Source organism: Borostomias antarcticus (assembly GCF_949987555.1).
Source record: "Borostomias antarcticus genome assembly, chromosome: 13".
In the NCBI taxonomy this organism is placed as follows: Eukaryota; Metazoa; Chordata; class Actinopteri; order Stomiiformes; family Stomiidae; genus Borostomias; species Borostomias antarcticus.
The window spans coordinates 12,423,907-12,444,371 of record NC_140246.1 but is presented as its reverse complement, the minus strand read 5'-3'; positions in this window follow the sequence as shown (position 1 = coordinate 12,444,371).

Below are 20,465 nucleotides of genomic sequence, written 5' to 3'. Positions count from 1 at the left end.
TCCTATATTTGCTTGTAATACTCTTCTTTGTGTGTTCTTAGCTGTACTAGTTCACCATGAATGACCTACTGTTCCAGCCCCAGCAGGCCTATCTGAGGTCTACTATGGTGTGAACAGGCCCTCGGCTCCCCATCATTGAAAGAGAGTGGATGGAGGGGGGTGTGGACAATGTCTCCACTGTCTCTCCGTTAGAATGTATCATTTAAAGACGAGCTGTGCTAAACTCTTTAACAATGGATACAGGCAGTGGTGCCTCTATGTGCCTATATGGGGAGACAGACAGTGGAGGGCCTCATGTGGACTGATGTGAACGGACTCGCACAAGCGAACATAACCTCCTCTCAAATGTGGAGGTGGGGAGAGAGATTTTATACACAGACCGTTGTCATAGCACCCTGGACACCATCATGTATAATTACGTCTGCGGATGACCCCGCCTTAGTCAGCCTACTGGAGCGGGAGCATGTCGAACATGGTCCAAGTTCTAAATGACTTTGTCAACCGGTGTGAGGCCTCATTTTTGAATTTTGAACACAACCAAGACCAAAGAGCTGATTTTAGATTTTAGATGTGATGCTCCGCCCACTCAGGGTCAGAGGGGAGGAGACTGAGGTGGTGACGGAGTATAAATGTATTGGTCTTATTATAAATCACAAACTAGCCTGGGACCAATGTGATGATTCTATTTTGGCCAACAGTGCCTTTTTACTTTCTAAGAAAACAGAGCATTTTTAACATTGATAACAAAATTCTCACTCTGTTTTATAAATCTTTTGTTGAGAGAATCCTTTGTTATTGTATTATATGCTGGTATGGACATTCCAAAATCACTCACAAGAACAAATTTGGAAAAATTGTGAAGACCTGTGGGATAATCATGGGGGAGCAGCAGGCTGACCTGAACCACCTGTACCGGACCAGACTGACCTGAACCACATGTACCTGATGACCACACTGACTGACCTGAACCACCTGTACCGGACCAGACTGACCTGAACCACATGTACCTGATGACCACACTCACCTCTACCATCTGTGCCTGACCAGACTGACTGACCTGAACCACCTGTACCTGACCTGACTGACCTCTACCATCTGTACCTGACCAGACTAACTGACATCTACTCTCTGTATCTGACAAGACTGACCTGAACCACCTGTACCTGACCAGACTGACTGACCTGAACCACATGTACCTGACCCGACTGCCCTGAACCACATGTACCTAACCAGACTGACCTGAACCACCTGTACCTGACCAGACTGACCTCTACCATCTGTTTCTGACCAGACTGACTGACCTGAACCACCTCCACCAACACTGCGAAGACACATGGGTTGGACTGACATAAACCTATTGACCTAACAAATGCAGCAATGCCAAACATGTCCTGCTCTCACACATGTGGGCATGCACAGAGCCACAAAACACAATCATGGGTGGAGGTTGGGTTTGGAGGTTTGGTTTTATTGACATGCATGTCTACCTGAATTGTGATATTCATATTCATTCTTAGATTATTGTATTATTGTTTTTTTTGTTTATCTGATGTACTTTTAATGTGTCTGTTCTGTGCTGAAAGAGAGAGAGAGGAGAGAGAGAGAGAGAGAGAGAGAGAGAGAGAGAGAGAGAGAGTTCTGTGCGATTAGAGTGCTACCACATGTAATGTCTGCCCAATCGCTGATAGACAGATGTTTTTCATGTCATGTAGAGAACATTGTACTGTATGTTATCTGGCTTGTATAAACACTCAATTTGATTGTTCAATTTCTCCTGTGGGGTTGTGGGTAGTCTTGTCTGTGGGCACCATAGTGTCTCCTCAGTCCTGAAGGGACCCAATCAAACTATCAATAACCTTGCGCAGGGAGATGAACGGAAGAGCTGGAGTGGGTTAGGGATGAGGACAGTCTGGTGGGAGGGAGTGATGGATGAGACAGAGGGGAAATCAGAGAGGTGGGAGATGGGATGAGGAGTAAATCACGAGCAGTTGTAGACACCTCTTCACACAACCCAAAGCTCGGACAATCCATCCAACTGCGTACGTTTCCCTGCCTTGAGGCGCGACGGTCACCTCAGATCGGGCTGCGATGCCATGAACCAGGAACACAGAGGTCTTCCACACCGGTCTGCGTGGACGGTATGAAGATAGACTTGATCTTCTGACCTCACAGACAGAGGAGAGGAAGTTGTGAACTGCGGGGACAAGAAATGACACATTATTTCCACATCTACTGGTCTAGATGTAACATATACAGTATAACATAAAATGGTAAAATGTTTTAGCAGGTCTTAGAATCATAGTTCTACGCCATATACAGTATAATTCATATTTTGCGCAGTTCCTCCATGGATCAAACAAGGGAAAACTGATAACTATCCAGCACTGAATCATATGAGGTGACCACGTTTTGAAGTGGAGATGAAAGAGCAGAGTTGGGCACTCAGGTCTCTCTCTTTCCCTCCCTCTCCCTCCCCTTTCTGTATGCCTGTCTCTCTCTTTCTTTGATCAACTAAAATCCTGGGTAATAATCTCAGGGGAACTGGGGGACTGAAAACCACACCGTCAGAGCAGTGGAGACTTCTCTTTGAATCTCTCTCCTGCTCTCTCTCTCCCCCACTCTCTCTCTCCCACACTCACTCTCGCTCTATCTCTCTCTCAGTCACTCCCTCTTTCACCCTCTCTCTCTCTTCTCGACAGCTCGCCCGAGCCCAACCCCCTTCAAAAGGTTAATGGACTAGAGGTTTGCTGCCGGCACTAGACAGACGTGTACGATCAAGACACCACAGTACAAGGCCATTGTAACGACCAGCATGTTAACCTACCTGTCAAAATACTGTCTGCCTGACTCATCAATCAATCGGACTTCTTCTTCTTCTTCTTCTTCTTCTTCTTCATTTGAACTGCACAGACAGAACAAAAGGTTGAACTGGCAATAGCAACTGTGTCTGTGGTGTAGCTGGCAGGCCAGAAGATGCCCGAGTAGCCACGTCTAATCCTGATGTCTGATCCTGTTTTTGCCCGGAAGCCATGCATCTGACAAACAGACGTGGGGCACACATGGGGATTGCAAAACACACCAAAGAAACCCAAGAGTGACAGCAGCTCAGACACGGTGCAAACCTTTTATACTCATTTGACACCGAGATTCCATCAACATCACACATAAACACAGCCTCGAATCCCCTTTACCCCCAAATGCTCACCAGGACGCCCCAGGCCATGTTATTATGAATTATTAAATACTGAAATGAATATTCAGATCACTCTATCTAGTCTCTATCACGACTAGGCCTGCTCTCGCTTGTAGAGATCTGTATTCATGTGGCGTGGTTTTGGGGAGGGCTAGACTGGCACTAACGTGACTGGCACACTGAAATACAACACGCCACACTGGGGCTCTGTTCCCCTTGACCCCCTGTTGCTTTACAAGCAGGTGACACACATACACTCACGCACACATGCGCGCGCGCACACACACACACACACACACACACTGGATGATTGGGGATCTCAGTGTTGCGTATGGACCACAATTCCGAGAGAGAGCGAGAGCGAGAGATAGAGAGAGAGAGATTAATGTAAAGAAAAATGTTTTTCTGTCAAAGTAGCACTTTACATTACAATAATTCTGAACATGGCGTACAAAACAATAATATGGGTAATAATCACCAGAGGTGAAAGCAGCATGTCCAACATCTTTTAATCACAAAAGATAACCTCTAATGCCATTGTTTTCCTAATCTATTCTGTTTTGTAACCCGATTCAGGCATTTGATGTCCATCAGCTTTGCATGCCCATGCATAAGTTCATTAAATGTTTCTAAAGCACCCGCAGCACAACTTTGTGAACAGTTCACTACCTCAGTAAGTTATGCATCTGAAAAAGGTCCTTGGGAATTTCAATCAGGTGCATGAGACGAGTGTCATTCAAATTTTAAATAAGGGCTCCCCCTAGTGTCTGAACATGGAGCAGTCACAAAATAATGTGAGCCGCAAAGGAACTAGTGGTAATTACTTGCTAGACCAGGGGTTGGGAACTTTTATGACAGCAAGAGCCTTTGAAAATCATTCCCCAGTAATTTACAATATAGGCATTCGCAATTGGCATAGCAGGATTTGAAGCCATGTTGCTATGCAGTCGAGGCAGGACTGAAACATGCACATACTCTCTGAGCCATCAGTGGGCTCTGATGCTAATGCCTTTTGTCATGCTAAAACATAACTCTAGGCCAGCACAGATTAAAACCTACTAGCACAGGTGCAGTGGGATTTGAACCCATGATGTTCTGCATGCACAGCAATACAGTAACCTGAACCTTCCCTCTGAGCCATCACAGAGCTACTGTAACATATTGTATGTGTCATACAGTGAGACAGTACAGGGGGGCGGCAATGAAACACACTCCAAGAACAGCCAGGAGTAGCACGTGCCAGTGCTCTGTCCAATCCTGGTGTAACTCATACGTTTCGTCATGCCCGGGGTCGGATTCGAACCCTGGTCAGCAACGCCGATGAAAAGTTAGCTCTTCAGCGGCGTTGGAGGATAGTATTTATACTGGGGGAGTGAGTTTAACCAACAACTTGCTACCAACTCTAGCTGCTGTGGGCACTCACTCACTACACTCAGTTTCGCTGGTCAAGGACGGACAATTGAGCGGTCTGTTGTTTGGCATGTTTTTATATTGGGTTTCTTGGCAGGAAAGCCTTGTGAACTGTCGTGGATTTAATCTAACAATTAAGAAACTAGTAGTCGAAATGCCATCTTTGCAAGTCCAAAGCTGGTTACTTTTATTCCAAGTAGTTCATGAGTTTGCATAGCCGAGCTGTCTGAGGGAGACAGAAATTCCCTAAGAGCAATGATTATCCTCAAAACACAGCATTATATCCACTGTGGGTACAACCCATACATGCATATTTAAAACTCCAATTATATGAGAGGGTTACTAGTGAGTAGGCTAGTTCTGCGGGTCAACAGCTGAAATGTACATTACAAAGATTGAAAGAGAGCTGGGAGGAGGGGACCCCTGGCTGTGATCTACTGCCATAAAACTTTAAGGCATTAGAAGTGGGTATCGGGGCAAACAAACAGGAGACAGCTGCCCTACTGTGTAACACACAGGACAGGGTGAAACAAAATCCTATCCTAAAATTTCCTATGACAATGTCTTGAACAGAGAATAAACTTATTTGAATTTCTCTTACAGAACCCACAGAGAGCATGCAAACTCCGCACAGAAAGGACCGGGAGATACCCCACCTGAGCACCTGACAACCCTGGGGAGAACATCCCCAGTGCCAACAGCATCCCAAGCGGGAATCGAACCCATGACCTTCTTGCTGTGAGGCGACAGTGCAAAGTACCGTGCCACCGTGACAATCAAAGCAGTGTAGCGACCTGCAAAGGACGGAGCTCCTAATTGGCGGAACTGTCCGTCTTGCTCGCCCCCTGTTCTAGCCCCCCCTCCCCCCACACACACACACACTCTCTCGCCCCTGCGTCTCCTCACAGTGACTCTCCGCTTAGCACCTCCCCACACACCCTGCGCCAGAGTGGATGCAGTGAATGAGCTTATGGCAGGGCGACTCTGGGAGGAGTGGGTCTCTGGGGGGAGTGACAGGGTTCTGGGATCAGGTGAGTGGCGGAGCCGCGCTTGTGTGCAGCAGCCCTTCCACCCTGCACGCCCTGTCACTCCCCCCAGAGACTCACTCCCCTCAGAGACTCACTCCCCTCAGAGACTCACTCCCCCCAGAGACTCACTCCCCCCAGAGACTCACTCCCCTCAGAGACTCACTCCCCCTAGGGACTCACTCCCCCCGGAGACTCACTCCCCCCGGAGACTCACTCCCCCCGGAGACTTAATCTCCCCAGAGACTCACTCCCCCCTTTTGTGCACTCTTGTCACCATGTAATGTTTGCCATGCACTATATGTCACTGCATGGGTGAATTTTGATATTCCACGGCTCAAGAGCGCCCCCTGGAAAATTTAAAATGGCGAGCCCCACCTTTCAGTTTGATGTAGGCGAACGAAATTTGGTGGGCATATGTAGTTCATCGAGACACACCAAAATGTCTCTTGGAGCTACAGTATACCCAACATCCAACAGGAAGTCAGACATTTTGCTCTTAATGTGCCATTTTTTCCTTGTTTTTACCATTTCCATGCCTCATACTTTAACAAACTCCTCCTACAGATTTCATCCGATCAACTTCATATTCAGTCAGCTTCATCTTAACACCTTTGTGATCAAAACAAGTTATCGAAAAAATCTATTTTTTCACCAAACACCCTTGCTGTGGCGCCCTGCCAAATTCTGACATTTCGCCATAAAACAGGAAGTCCTCATAACTCCTACATACATTATCCAATTTGTCTGATATTTATCACACTTCATGAAGTTTCTGTCCTGAACACAGATCTAAGTGTCAGTATTGTGTCATACTTACAGCGCCACCTATTGGTGAAACAGGAAGTCCTCAAAACTCCTACATACGTTATTCAATTTACACCAAATTGCTCACGCTTGATGAAGGTCGCATCCTGAACACATCTGTGCGTCAGCATTGAGTCATACTTATAGCGCCACCTACTGTTTACAGGAAGTCCTCATAACTCCTACATACATTATCCAATTTACCCCAAATTGCTCACGCTTGATAAAGGTCGCATCCTACTCATAATTACCATCTGATTGTTTTTCACTGCCGTTGTTTTCACGTTTGGAAATACATGGGAGTGAATGCAACTATGGCTCATTCACCTCCATGTATTTCCAAACGCGAAAACAACGGCAGTGAAAAACAGAGTCTGATAATGATGAGTTTGTAACCCTGATAGTGTATTCAGCCTGTTATTTTGACTATATTGGTTCTTGAAGTGGTGTTTTTACAGTGAACTTTTAACATTGAAGTCAACGGGCATTTCCGCATACGCACCCCCAATTACGTCAGACTGACCAATATGGCTGCCAGGTGAATAAGGCGAATTAGTGTGGCAAACCTGGCAAACTCGTTTTTATGACGACACTGTTTTATATTAATTATTTTGTATGCAGTTGTCCCACTGCATTTCTGACTGCACTCAAGTAGCCTCTCGGTCAAACAGGAACCGTCTATGTGATGCTGGCACACAGCAATAAGCCAAAAAGTATGGAATGCCAAGAGGGGACACTTATGTAGATTTTGACACCCGCCTGAAGGGGGTGCTCATGTAGCGTTTCCGCCATTATGGACTGTCAAATGCAGCCAAATTCATCCAGTCAGGTCAATATGAAGCCTGACAAAGCATCTGGCGAAAAAACACCTGGAAAAAGAAAACAGTGTTCTGCAATAAATTGTCTGAACTATCAGAGCTTGCCTTTCACCGATTCCCCAAAGATTCTGACAGGTAATTGTTTGTTTAGCATGTTCACAAGGTGACTGGACCTAGTTGGTTAGCTACTGTAGTGTAACCACTGTAAACTAGCAGGAATGGCTCTGACTCTGGCTCACTGAAAAGATGATAGCGTGAAAGATATAGGCAAATTTTGCTAACGTTTTACAGGACATACATGGCAAGCATTTTATAGAATCAGATATCAGTGGTTTGTCACCGAGTTAAGAGTGCTTCTACAAGTGGTTGTAGATAGGGGGGGGTTGAGGTCTTCTGATGCCTATTCCGCTTCTGATGGTGGAGCTGCCAATGACCAGGTGGAGGAGCCAATGGAACGGTCTGATCCTGACAACCTGGGTGTTGATGGTAAGTTGTCTTTGGTACTACTGTACTTGTAAGGTACTTAGATGGAGAAGTTTTTCAGATTTATTTTTACACCATACACTGTATGCATTACAATGAATTGCCCTATGTGTTTTATTACCTATCAAGAAGAGCCAATGGACTGTTCTGTCCCCGCCTCAAGTAAACCTGAGAGTGTGAATCTGGGTGGTCAGGGAGAGTGCTCAGCTGATCCAGGACCAGCTATCCAGGATATCAGGTGAAAGGAGTGGCATGTCTTGACAATTAGGATTTAAGATTAGCACCCTGAGGATCCTATACAGCACTATGGGATACAGTTCAATTCACTTGTAATAGCCTAGATTCATTTGTAATAGATGAAGCGATACGTTGAATTTTGACTTGTTTTGAATTTTGATTTGATTTGTAGGCTATGTATTTTGAGCAGTGATGCTGTGCTGCCGTCTGTTGTTAACCCCACTGAGGGTGTCCTTCCACAGCGTGTGCTGGACCTGCTGAGTGTGATGACACCACTGATATCAGTGCCTGTAAACAGATTTGACCATGATGCCAATGTACTAGTTTACATAACTGGGTATATATGTAGTAAGGTTGTAGAAAAGTATAGTCATTGTTTCCATAGCACTGGTCTGTAAACGGTCTTCATCAAATGTTGTAGCTAAATTAGGTTGGGCTAATGTAAAGATGGGTTAATTGGGTTAGTGGCTATTCAGGAATTGAGGTAGGCTAGCCTAATGATAACGAAACAAGACAAGTAGGCTAACTAAACCGTTTTGTCAGCTTTTTGAGATTGTCCTTCAAAGTGCTTTATAAATAGAATTACAGGAGCCGTGAGGGCTTTAATCGGCCTCACGGTGACACCTTCCCACTGAGCAAAGACACGTCTAAAAGATTAGACGTCTTTTTTGTCTTTTGCGGACGTCCAAAGACATCCAATTAGGAGCCAGAATGAATGTTTTTTTTCTAACGTTCAGATATTGGACCCGTTTTGCACGTCCACAGACGTCTTAGAGGGGTCCAAGCCTGACGTTTGAATATTGAGGGGTCCAGCAGCGAACAAATGGGGTTCTGGACCGACGGACGTTATTAAGACATGATCTGAACGTCTCCCTGACGTTGCGTGTTTGCTGGGTTATCTCTCACCGGATTCATGGGCTGTGCACTCGGGGTTCAGGAGCGTAGTGGAGCGCCTCTGTCTTGGGCTCCTTTCAATGCTGCTACGAGTACCTAGTCTTCAAAGTAACCAAACGTCCTTGAATATAAATGATTCATAGAGATCGATTATCCTCATTTAATATCGCCAATAATGCTTACCCATCTCTATCGAAAACGTGGACAATTAAGCGACTGTAGCGCTGAATGTCATCACTATGGAGACATATCGGCTGTTATCCGGCCTTTTAAGCGCTCCTATTTGATTCTGGATGTGGAAGTGTATTAAATAGGTAGCTCACTACTGTTGAGTGACAGTTTAATATTGGGGGATACCCTTCCAGCTGAGAGTAGGCTAGTTGATGTGTCACATATAGGCTACCGTTCTCTTTACGTGTCCTTAATTTTTGTGAAACGATCTTCGCGATGTTATCTATTTATTGTAATAGTCTAAAAGAAAATAGCGTAAATCTATTACAATCTAGCCCAACATATATTTCAATTAGTTGGCTGCCTGGATCTCCGTCACGTCACTGTCCTATCCGGTCTGTGACATCACGGGTGTTCGTATGACGTAACCGCAAGGTATATAAAGCTGTAACAAGTTGACAAGCGTCAGTACGGTGTTTGCGATGAGATTGGCATGTTGCTAAAGATTTAGCTTTACCAATATGCTCGTGAGTTCTCTTTTTAGAACCCTAATAAGGGTTCTAATTTCAAGCAGCCAAGGTCCTGCTGAGGCGACGCTCCAGAATGAGCCACCTCTGTTAGATTTTGATGTGACACTCCCCTGCTGGGGAGTTTTGATTTGTGTCTCCTTGGTCCTGATCTGCTGGGGAGTTTTGATTGCTCTCTCCTTGGTCCTGATAGTGTCCTGGCTAGGTCAATGGAGAAATAGCCAAGGAAACACTAAGGTTGGTAATCAAAGTTTCATTGTACTTGTAATAATTCAGAAATCAAACGATTACAGAAGTTGCTCTGTCTTTGTGAAGCCTAATGACCTCAATATCCATCTGGTATTTCCTTTATAAATTAGGATGAAGTTGCCGAACCCTTCTCTGCACCCAAGGGAGAAGGTTCAAAGGGCAAATCCGAGCGGAACGTTCCGCCCTCAGCCCAGGCCGACTGGGTGCGGGATGCGATGCTGCGTCGCAGTCGGAGGGACTTTCAAAGGAAGTGGGAAAAAGTCTTCCTGGTTACCGCCACGTCCAGCTCAGACTGTCTGGTGAAGAGGGTGCCAGTCACAGCCCCGTCTACCAAACTGCCGTTCATAACTGTGAGTAGAGGAAACGGCCCCGCCCCCATGGGGTCTACCCACCCATCCTCCCCCGTGGCGTCCAGTGGTGTCGGCGAGACTGTCTCGCCATACAAAGGCGAAAGGTCAAAGGAAGGTGTTGCAGACCCGCTTATCAAAGGAAGTCGTGCCTTTAGTGAAGCCTTCAAAAGAAAGCGTGCCGTCTTTGAACATGGGCTGCCAGCGCTAGACCAGGAAAGGCCTCTTGTCCCACATGTTCTCTATGACCAAAAATATCCAACACAGATGAAAAGTTCCCATTCTGCTAACAGCCAGGCCATAGGTTCTGCATCCACCATGTCAACATCGTCCTTAGTCCATCTGATTGGAGAGCAGAAAGCAGATCTTCGTGAGACAAATGGGAAAAAAAAGATTCAAGGAATGGCCAACTCGGACTTTCTGGTGAAGAGGGCATCTGACACAGCCCGTTCTACCAAACCCCCACGGGAAAATGGCCCAGCCTCCATGACATCTACCCACCTATCCTCCCCTGTGGCATCTAGTGGTGTCGGCAAGTCTGTCTCTACAGACAAGGGTGAAAGTTCAAAGGCCGACTGGAAGCAGGATCTCCATCGGAGGAACTTTCGCAATCGGTGGGAAAAAGTCTTTCCAGGAATGCCCACTTCCAGCTCGGACTGTAGTTGAGTTGAAAGTTGACCCCATTTAGGAGCCCTTCAGGACATAACAAGTAACCTCACAATGACCGACCGACCAACACCTTCCTTCGCAACTACAGTACCTATCTACCCACCTACCCATCAGTGTGTGCTTGTTTTGTGTTTTCCATTTCATGTGAGAATAAAGTCTCTGAACATTCTTGGCCTGCGAATCTCTATTGTATCCTGATACACGTTAATCAGCTACGTGAACTAAGAGACTTTGTGTTACAACAAAATGTTACAACAAATTTACACTTACTGTTTTAAAATGAATCAATGAACCTTATTTGCATGCATTCAGAACTCTCCCATTAACTGAGCTAACTCACTCATTCTTGAATTGCTATAAACAAATAATAATTTAAACAGATAGGCAAACTAAGTGTCATGGATACCATAACACGTGTAAAAGTTGTATTTTTAGTGATGTAAAAAAAGTGTGGGGAAAAAAGCTTGAAACTGTTAAGATAATTAATGTTAAATACGAATACAATAGAAATGACTGTCATGGCTTTAGAAATAATATATATTGTTGTCGGGAGGCGATGTGGGGTAGCCTGATATCAGACAGAATGTCACCTCGCTACACTCCTTTGAGATCTTCAAGAACCAGTTAACTTTGGTGGAGTGGGCACATTCGAATGTCTGGACCCAGGCTAGGGGTGGGGGGGGGGTCAGGATTCAGGATTTTTCGAAATATGCCAGGGGTCCAGAGCTCAAAAAAGGTGCTTGGGCAGCTCCAAGCCCAGGCCCACCTCCTCGAACTGGAACTCATTAAAACTGGAGGACATGCAGGGAGAGAGAAGGAGAGAGAGAGAGAGAGAGAGAGAGAGACTGTCACAGCTCAGCTGTTGCTCAGTAATCTTCAGTAGTTTCAAAAAGGAGAGGTGAGTTGAAACAGGTAGGAGGTGAAGGAGAAAAGCGACAGACATGCCTTGGGTTCTTGTTGATGTCGGCCGAGAGACACAGAGTGATGTTGTCATCCTGGACCACTGTCTGCATGTTGCCCGTCTCCGATGTCTGAGCGAGCGTTGGCCCACTGTGCCCAGGGGGGAACAGACGACAATAAAAGACTGTTTTCACCTGCAGCATTAGTCTTACATATGACCCTGATTGCAGATGTAACGTCACTGGATCAAACATTTCCAGTTATCAAACGCCTTTCCTCATGCATCTGTTTCAAAGCGCAAAACTGAAATGTCCAATGACCTCTGTGCCTCTTAGCAGTGTTTTAGGCCTTCTGCTGGATGTGTTCCCTACAGATTATCTCCTTGGTGGTGAGGTGGGTTTTGGCGTGGGCCAGGTTCTGGACATTTCATTGAAGCTAGCTAGTCATAATCAATTAATGGATTTACGTAATGATGACCACCACACGACCATGTCGGTAGAATTTGTTGTTGGTGTGTATGAGTGGCTGGGGTCTGGTAAGCAGTTAGTTATTAGCATTTATACTGTATACCCCCCAATATAATTCTATTGTTTTTTTTCTTCTTTTTTTGAGCTCTTGAGTACTCTGTTGCACTAATTGTAATGATCCTGCATTCTTCTGTGAAGACCTTGCTCTTTTTCTTGTCTGTTCTATTTTTGTTTGGTGGGTGGGTGGGTAGGGTTTATTATGTGTAGATTAAGCATTGTCTGACTTGCATGTATGCCCTTCATACAGAGCCCGCTGTGGGCCCTTTCCGCTGCACAGCCCACTGCGGGCGTCCTGCCTTCCTTGGAGCGGACTCGAAGTGGCTCAAGTTCAAAGCTCTGCTAATATATATTTCGACTTGAGAAACAAGATAATATAGCCAAATATGTCAATGGAAACTCAAAGAAAAGTGAAAGTGGGTCGACTAAAAGTAAAAAAACAAAGAGATAAATAAGAAAGAGAAACACATTTACTGACAAAAATCCCAAAGTTAACGGGGTATTTCAAAGTAGCTGCAAGTGCTGGGCCTGAGGACGAAGACCCTGCGTCAACATTGGCCGATGAGTCGCCGGCAGTTAGAGCTGAGGAGACGGGAAATGCCTAGCCCCGGGGCCCATGGGTGCCTTAATGCGGGCCTGATTCCTGCTGGAGGAAAACACTGTATCTTTCAATCAATCAATCAATCAAAGCTTTATTTGTATGGCGCATTTCATACCCAGAGGCAACACAATGCGCTTTACAGAGAACAAGGGAGGTGGGCATACGACCCACTCTCTACATATTCCAGAGGGAAGCAAAAAAACAGTAATCACCCGGGGGCCAGATAAGTGAGCTGTAAAAATTCTTCCCTGACCCCTCTCAACAAGGCGATCGAGCAAGCTCCTGGAGTATGTTTGTCTACCGGCTAAGAACATTTATAAAGCAATACATTACATTAAATCACATTTCAGGGTAGGAGAGGCTAAAAGCATCATAGGAGAGAGAACATTCTACGGACATGCTACGACATCCACAGCAGACATGGGGGTATCTATCGGACTCCGGGAGGTCTGCTGGTGACAGTGGGGCATCCACTGGACCTGGTTAGAAGATAGGAGGGAGAGAGAGAGGCACTAGGGAGAGGGAAGGCAGATCTTTCAGCCAAACCAGAAAAGAAACAGAACATTTCTCAAAATAAGTCATCAGTAAAACAAACATTAGTGTAGCTTTGTTGAGGAGAGAGAGACAAGAATAATTGTGACCAGGCAGGCCCTATGCTGCTCCCATCCTACCTCCCAGACACAGCCCCTTGGTATTAATGAAGATGGCTAGTCTAGCCAAGTTATAGCTTGTAATTGGTATGGACATTAAATTAAATTCAGTGAAAAAGGGGAAACCTTGTTTGACACAAGGATTCCCTTTTTCACTGAGTTTAATATCATCAAATAAAATAAAATGGAACAGTGTTTCATGTTTTACCTTTTGTAAACCTGTGTGGGTGTAGCTGCATCAGTCCATAGACGGAGTAACTTGTATTTGTGCAGATAAAAATAAAAGGAGTGAGATTGTAACAGTGGCAATTCCTGATTTCTAAAGCACACGCAGCACAACTTTGTGAACAGTTCACTACCTCAGTAAGTTATGCATCTGAAAAAGGTCCTTGGGAATTTCAATCAGGTGCATGAGACGAGTGTCATTCAAATTTTAAATAAGGGCTCCCCCTAGTGTCTGAACATGGAGCAGTCACAAAATAATGTGAGCCGCAAAGGAACTACTGGTAATTACTTGCTAGACCAGGGGTTGGGAACTTTTATGACAGCAAGAGCCTTTGAAAAGCATTCCCCAGTAATTTACAATATAGGCATTCGCAATTGGCATAGCAGGATTTGAATCCATGTTGCTATGCAGTCGAGGCAGGACTGAAACATGCACATACTCTCTGAGCCATCAGTGGGCTCTGATGCTAATGCCTTTTGTCATGCTCAAACATAACTCTAGGCCAGCACAGATTAAAACCTACTAGCACAGGTGCAGTGGGATTTGAACCCATGATGTTCTGCATGCACAGCAAGACAGTAACCTGAACCTTCCCTCTGAGCCATCACAGAGCTACTGTAACATATTGTATGTGTCATACAGTGAGACAGTACAGGGGGGCGGCAATGAAACACACTCCAAGAACAGCCAGGAGTAGCACGTGCCAGTGCTCTGTCCAATCCTGGTGTAACTCATACGTTTCGTCATGCCCGGGGTGGGATTCGAACCCTGGTCAGCAACGCTGATGAAAAGTTAGCTCTTCAGCGGCGTGGGAGGATAGTATTTATACTGGGGGAGTGAGTTTAACCAACAACTTGCTACCAACTCTAGCTGCTGTGGGCACTCACTCACTACACTCAGTTTCGCTGGTCAAGGACGGACAATTGAGCGGTCTGTTGTTTGGCATGTTTTTATATTGGGATTCTTGGCAGGAAAGCCTTGTGAACTGTCGTGGATTTAATCTAACAATTAAGAAACTAGTAGTCGAAATGCCATCTTTGCAAGTCCAAAGCTGGTTACTTTTATTCCAAGTAGTTCATGAGTTTGCATAGCCGAGCTGTCTGAGGGAGACAGAAATTCCCTAAGAGCAATGATTATCCTCAAAACACAGCATTATATCCACTGTGGGTACAACCCATACATGCATATTTAAAACTCCAATTATATGAGAGGGTTACTAGTGAGTAGGCTAGTTCTGCGGGTCAACAGCTGAAATGTACATTTCAAAGATTGAAAGAGAGCTGGGAGGAGGGGACCCCTGGCTGTGATCTACTGCCATAAAACTTTAAGGCATTAGAAGTGGGTATCGGGGCAAACAAACAGGAGACAGCTGCCCTACTGTGTAACACACAGGACAGGGTGAAACAAAATCCTATCCTAAAATTTCCTATGACAATGTCTTGAACAGAGAATAAACTTGAATTTCTCTTACAGAACCCACAGAGAGCATGCAAACTCCGCACAGAAAGGACCGGGAGATACCCCACCTGAGCACCTGACAACCCTGGGGAGAACATCCCCAGTGCCAACAGCATCCCAAGCGGGAATCGAACCCATGACCTTCTTGCTGTGAGGCGACAGTGCAAAGTACCGTGCCACCGTGCCAATCAAAACAGTGTAGCGACCTGCAAAGGACGGAGCTCCTAATTGGCGGAACTGTCCGTCTTGCTCGCCCCCTGTTCTAGCCCCCCCCCCACACACACTCTCTCGCCCCTGCGTCTCCTCACAGTGACTCTCCGCTTAGCACCTCCCCACACACCCTGCGCCAGAGTGGATGCAGTGAATGAGCTTATGGCAGGGCGACTCTGGGAGGAGTGAGTCTCTGGGGGGAGTGACAGGGCTCTGGGATCAGGTGAGTGGCGGAGCCGAGCTTGTGTGCAGCAGCCCTTCCACCCTGCACGCCCTGTCACTCCCCCCAGTGACTCACTCCCCCAGAGACTCACTCCCCTCGGAGACTCACTCTCCTCAGAGACTCACTCCCCCCGGAGACTCACTCCCCCCAAGGACTCACTCCCCCCAGGGACTCACTCCCCCAGAGACTCACTCCCCCAGAGACTCACTCCCCCCAAGGACTCACTCCCCCAGGGACTCACTCCCCCAGAGACTCACTCCCCCCAGAGACTCACTCCCCCAGGGACTCACTCCCTCAGAGACTCACTCCCCCCAGAGACTCACTCCCCCAGGGACTCACTCCCTCAGAGACTCACTCCCCTCAGAGACTCACTCCCCTCAGAGACTCACTCCCCCCGGAGACTCACTCCCCCCAGGGACTCACTCCCCCCAGGGACTCACTCCCCCAGAGACTCACTCCCCCAGGGACTCACTCCCCCAGAGACTCACTCCCCTCAGAGACTCACTCCCCTCAGAGACTCACTCCCTTCAGGGACTCACTCCCCCCAGAGACTCACTCCCCTCAGAGACTCACTCCCCCAGAGACTCACTCCCCCCAGAGACTCACTCCCCCCAGAGACTCACTCCCCTCAGAGACTCACTCCCCTCAGAGACTCACTCCCCCCAGGGACTCACTCCCCCCAGAGACTCACTCCCCCCAGAGACTCACTCCCCCTAGGGACTCACTCCCTCAGAGACTCACTCCCCCCAGAGACTCACTCCCCCAGGGACTCACTCCCTCAGAGACTCACTCCCCCCGGAGACTCACTCCCCCAGAGACTCACTCCCCTCAGAGACTCACTCCCCCTAGGGACTCACTCCCCCCGGAGACTCACTCCCCCCGGAGACTCACTCCCCCAGAGACTCACTCCCCCCAGAGACTCACTCCCCCAGAGACTCACTCCCCCAGAGACTCACTCCCCCAGAGACTCACTCCCCCAGAGACTCACTCCCCTCAGAGACTCACTCCCCCTAGGGACTCACTCCCCCCGGAGACTCACTCCCCCCGGAGACTCACTCCCCCCGGAGACTTAATCTCCCCAGAGACTCACTCCCCCCTTTTGTGCACTCTTGTCACCATGTAATGTTTGCCATGCACTATATGTCACTGCATGGGTGAATTTTGATATTCCACGGCTCAAGAGCGCCCCCTGGAAAATTTAAAATGGCGAGCCCCACCTTTCAGTTTGATGTAGGCGAACGAAATTTGGTGGGCATATGTAGTTCATCGAGACACACCAAAATGTCTCTTGGAGCTACAGTATACCCAACATCCAACAGGAAGTCAGACATTTTGCTCTTAATGTGCCATTTTTTCCTTGTTTTTACCATTTCCATGCCTCATACTTTAACAAACTCCTCCTACAGATTTAATCCGATCAACTTCATATTCAGTCAGCTTCATCTTAACACCTTTGTGATCAAAACAAGTTATCGAAAAAATCTATTTTTTCACCAAACACCCTTGCTGTGGCGCCCTGCCAAATTCTGACATTTCGCCATAAAACAGGAAGTCCTCATAACTCCTACATACATTATCCAATTTGTCTGATATTTATCACACTTCATGAAGTTTCTGTCCTGAACACAGATCTAAGTGTCAGTATTGTGTCATACTTACAGCGCCACCTATTGGTGAAACAGGAAGTCCTCAAAACTCCTACATACGTTATTCAATTTACACCAAATTGCTCACGCTTGATGAAGGTCGCATCCTGAACACATCTGTGCGTCAGCATTGAGTCATACTTATAGCGCCACCTACTGTTTACAGGAAGTCCTCATAACTCCTACATACATTATCCAATTTACCCCAAATTGCTCACGCTTGATAAAGGTCGCATCCTACTCATAATTACCATCTGATTGTTTTTCACTGCCGTTGTTTTCACGTTTGGAAATACATGGGAGTGAATGCAACTATGGCTCATTCACCTCCATGTATTTCCAAACGCGAAAACAACGGCAGTGAAAAACAGAGTCTGGTAATGATGAGTTTGTAACCCTGATAGTGTATTCAGCCTGTTATTTTGACTATATTGGTTCTTGAAGTGGTGTTTTTACAGTGAACTTTTAACATTGAAGTCAACGGGCACTTCCGCATACGCACCCCCAATTACGTCAGACTGACCAATATGGCTGCCAGGTGAATAAGGCGAATTAGTGTGGCAAACCTGGCAAACTCGTTTTTATGACGACACTGTTTTATATTAATTATTTTGTATGCAGTTGTCCCACTGCATTTCTGACTGCACTCAAGTAGCCTCTCGGTCAAACAGGAACCGTCTATGTGATGCTGGCACACAGCAATAAGCCAAAAAGTATGGAATGCCAAGAGGGGACACTTATGTAGATTTTGACACCCGCCTGAAGGGGGTGCTCATGTAGCGTTTCCGCCATTATGGACTGTCAAATGCAGCCAAATTCATCCAGTCAGGTCAATATGAAGCCTGACAAAGCATCTGGCGAAAAAACACCTGGAAAAAGAAAACAGTGTTCTGCAATAAATTGTCTGAACTATCAGAGCTTGCCTTTCACCGATTCCCCAAAGATTCTGACAGGTAATTGTTTGTTTAGCATGTTCACAAGGTGACTGGACCTAGTTGGTTAGCTACTGTAGTGTAACCACTGTAAACTAGCAGGAATGGCTCTGACTCTGGCTCACTGAAAAGATGATAGCGTGAAAGATATAGGCAAATTTTGCTAACGTTTTACAGGACATACATGGCAAGCATTTTATAGAATCAGATATCAGTGGTTTGTCACCGTTAAGAGTGCTTCTACAAGTGGTTGTAGATAAGGGGGGGGGGGTTGAGGTCTTCTGATGCCTATTCCGCTTCTGATGGTGGAGCTGCCAATGACCAGGTGGAGGAGCCAATGGAACGGTCTGATCCTGACAACCTGGGTGTTGATGGTAAGTTGTCTTTGGTACTACTGTACTTGTAAGGTACTTTGATGGAGAAGTTTTTCAGATTTATTTTTACACCATACACTGTATGCATTACAATGAATTGCCCTATGTGTTTTATTACCTATCAAGAAGAGCCAATGGACTGTTCTGTCCCCGCCTCAAGTAAACCTGAGTGTGAATCTGGGTGGTCAGGGAGAGTGCTCAGCTGATCCAGGACCAGCTATCCAGGATATCAGGTGAAAGGAGTGGCATGTCTTGACAATTAGGATTTAAGATTAGCACCCTGAGGATCCTATACAGCACTATGGGATACAGTTCAATTCACTTGTAATAGCCTAGATTCATTTGTAATAGATGAAGCGATACGTTGAATTTTGACTTGTTTTGAATTTTGATTTGATTTGTAGGCTATGTATTTTGAGCAGTGATGCTGTGCTGCCGTCTGTTGTTAACCCCACTGAGGGTGTCCTTCCACAGCGTGTGCTGGACCTGCTGAGTGTGATGACACCACTCAGTGCCTGTAAACAGATTTGACCATGATGCCAATGTACTAGTTTACATAACTGGGTATATATGTAGTAAGGTTGTAGAAAAGTATAGTCATTGTTTCCATAGCACTGGTCTGTAAACGGTCTTCATCAAATGTTGTAGCTAAATTAGGTTGGGCTAATGTAAAGATGGGTTAATTGGGTTAGTGGCTATTCAGGAATTGAGGTAGGCTAGCCTAATGATAACGAAACAAGACAAGTAGGCTAACTAAACCGTTTTGTCAGCACTTTGAGATTGTCCTTCAAAGTGCTTTATAAATAGAATTACAGGAGCCGTGAGGGCTTTAATCGGCCTCACGGTGACACCTTCCCACTGAGCAAAGACACGTCTAAAAGATTAGACGTCTTTTTTGTCTTTTGCGGACGTCCAAAGACATCCAATTAGGAGCCAGAATGAATGTTTTTTTTCTAACGTTCAGATATTGGACCCGTTTTGCACGTCCACAGACGTCTTAGAGGGGTCCAAGCCTGACGTTTGAATATTGAGGGGTCCAGCAGCGAACAAATGGGGTTCTGGACCGACGGACGTTATTAAGACATGATCTGAACGTCTCCCTGACGTTGCGTGTTTGCTGGGTTATCTCTCACCGGATTCATGGGCTGTGCACTCGGGGTTCAGGAGCGTAGTGGAGCGCCTCTGTCTTGGGCTCCTTTCAATGCTGCTACGAGTAGTCTTCAAAGTAACCAAACGTCCTTGAATATAAATGATTCATAGAGATCGATTATCCTCATTTAATATCGCCAATAATGCTTACCCATCTCTATCGAAAACGTGGACAATTAAGCGACTGTAAGGCAAGGCAAGGCAAGTTTATTTATATAGCACATTTCAGCCACAGGGCAATTCAAGGTGCTTTACATGAGACATTAAAAGCATTAAAACAAAAAGCAAGACATTATAGACATTTAAAACAAAAGGCAGGACAAATTAAAAGCATTAAAACAAAATAACTGTAGCGTTGAATGTCATCACTATGGAGACATATCGGCTGTTATCCGGCCTTTTAAGCGCTCCTATTTGATTCTGGATGTGGAAGTGTATTAAATAGGTAGCTCACTACTGTTGAGTGACAGTTTAATATTGGGGGATACCCTTCCAGCTGAGAGTCACATATAGGCTACCGTTCTCTTTACGTGTCCTTAATTTTTGTGAAACGATCTTCGCGATGTTATCTATTTATTGTAATAGACTAAAAGAAAATAGCGTAAATCTATTACAATCTAGCCCAACATATATTTCAATTAGTTGGCTGCCTGGATCTCCGTCACGTCACTGTCCTATCCGGTCTGTGACATCACGGGTGTTCGTATGACGTACATGTAACCGCAAGGTATATAAAGCTGTA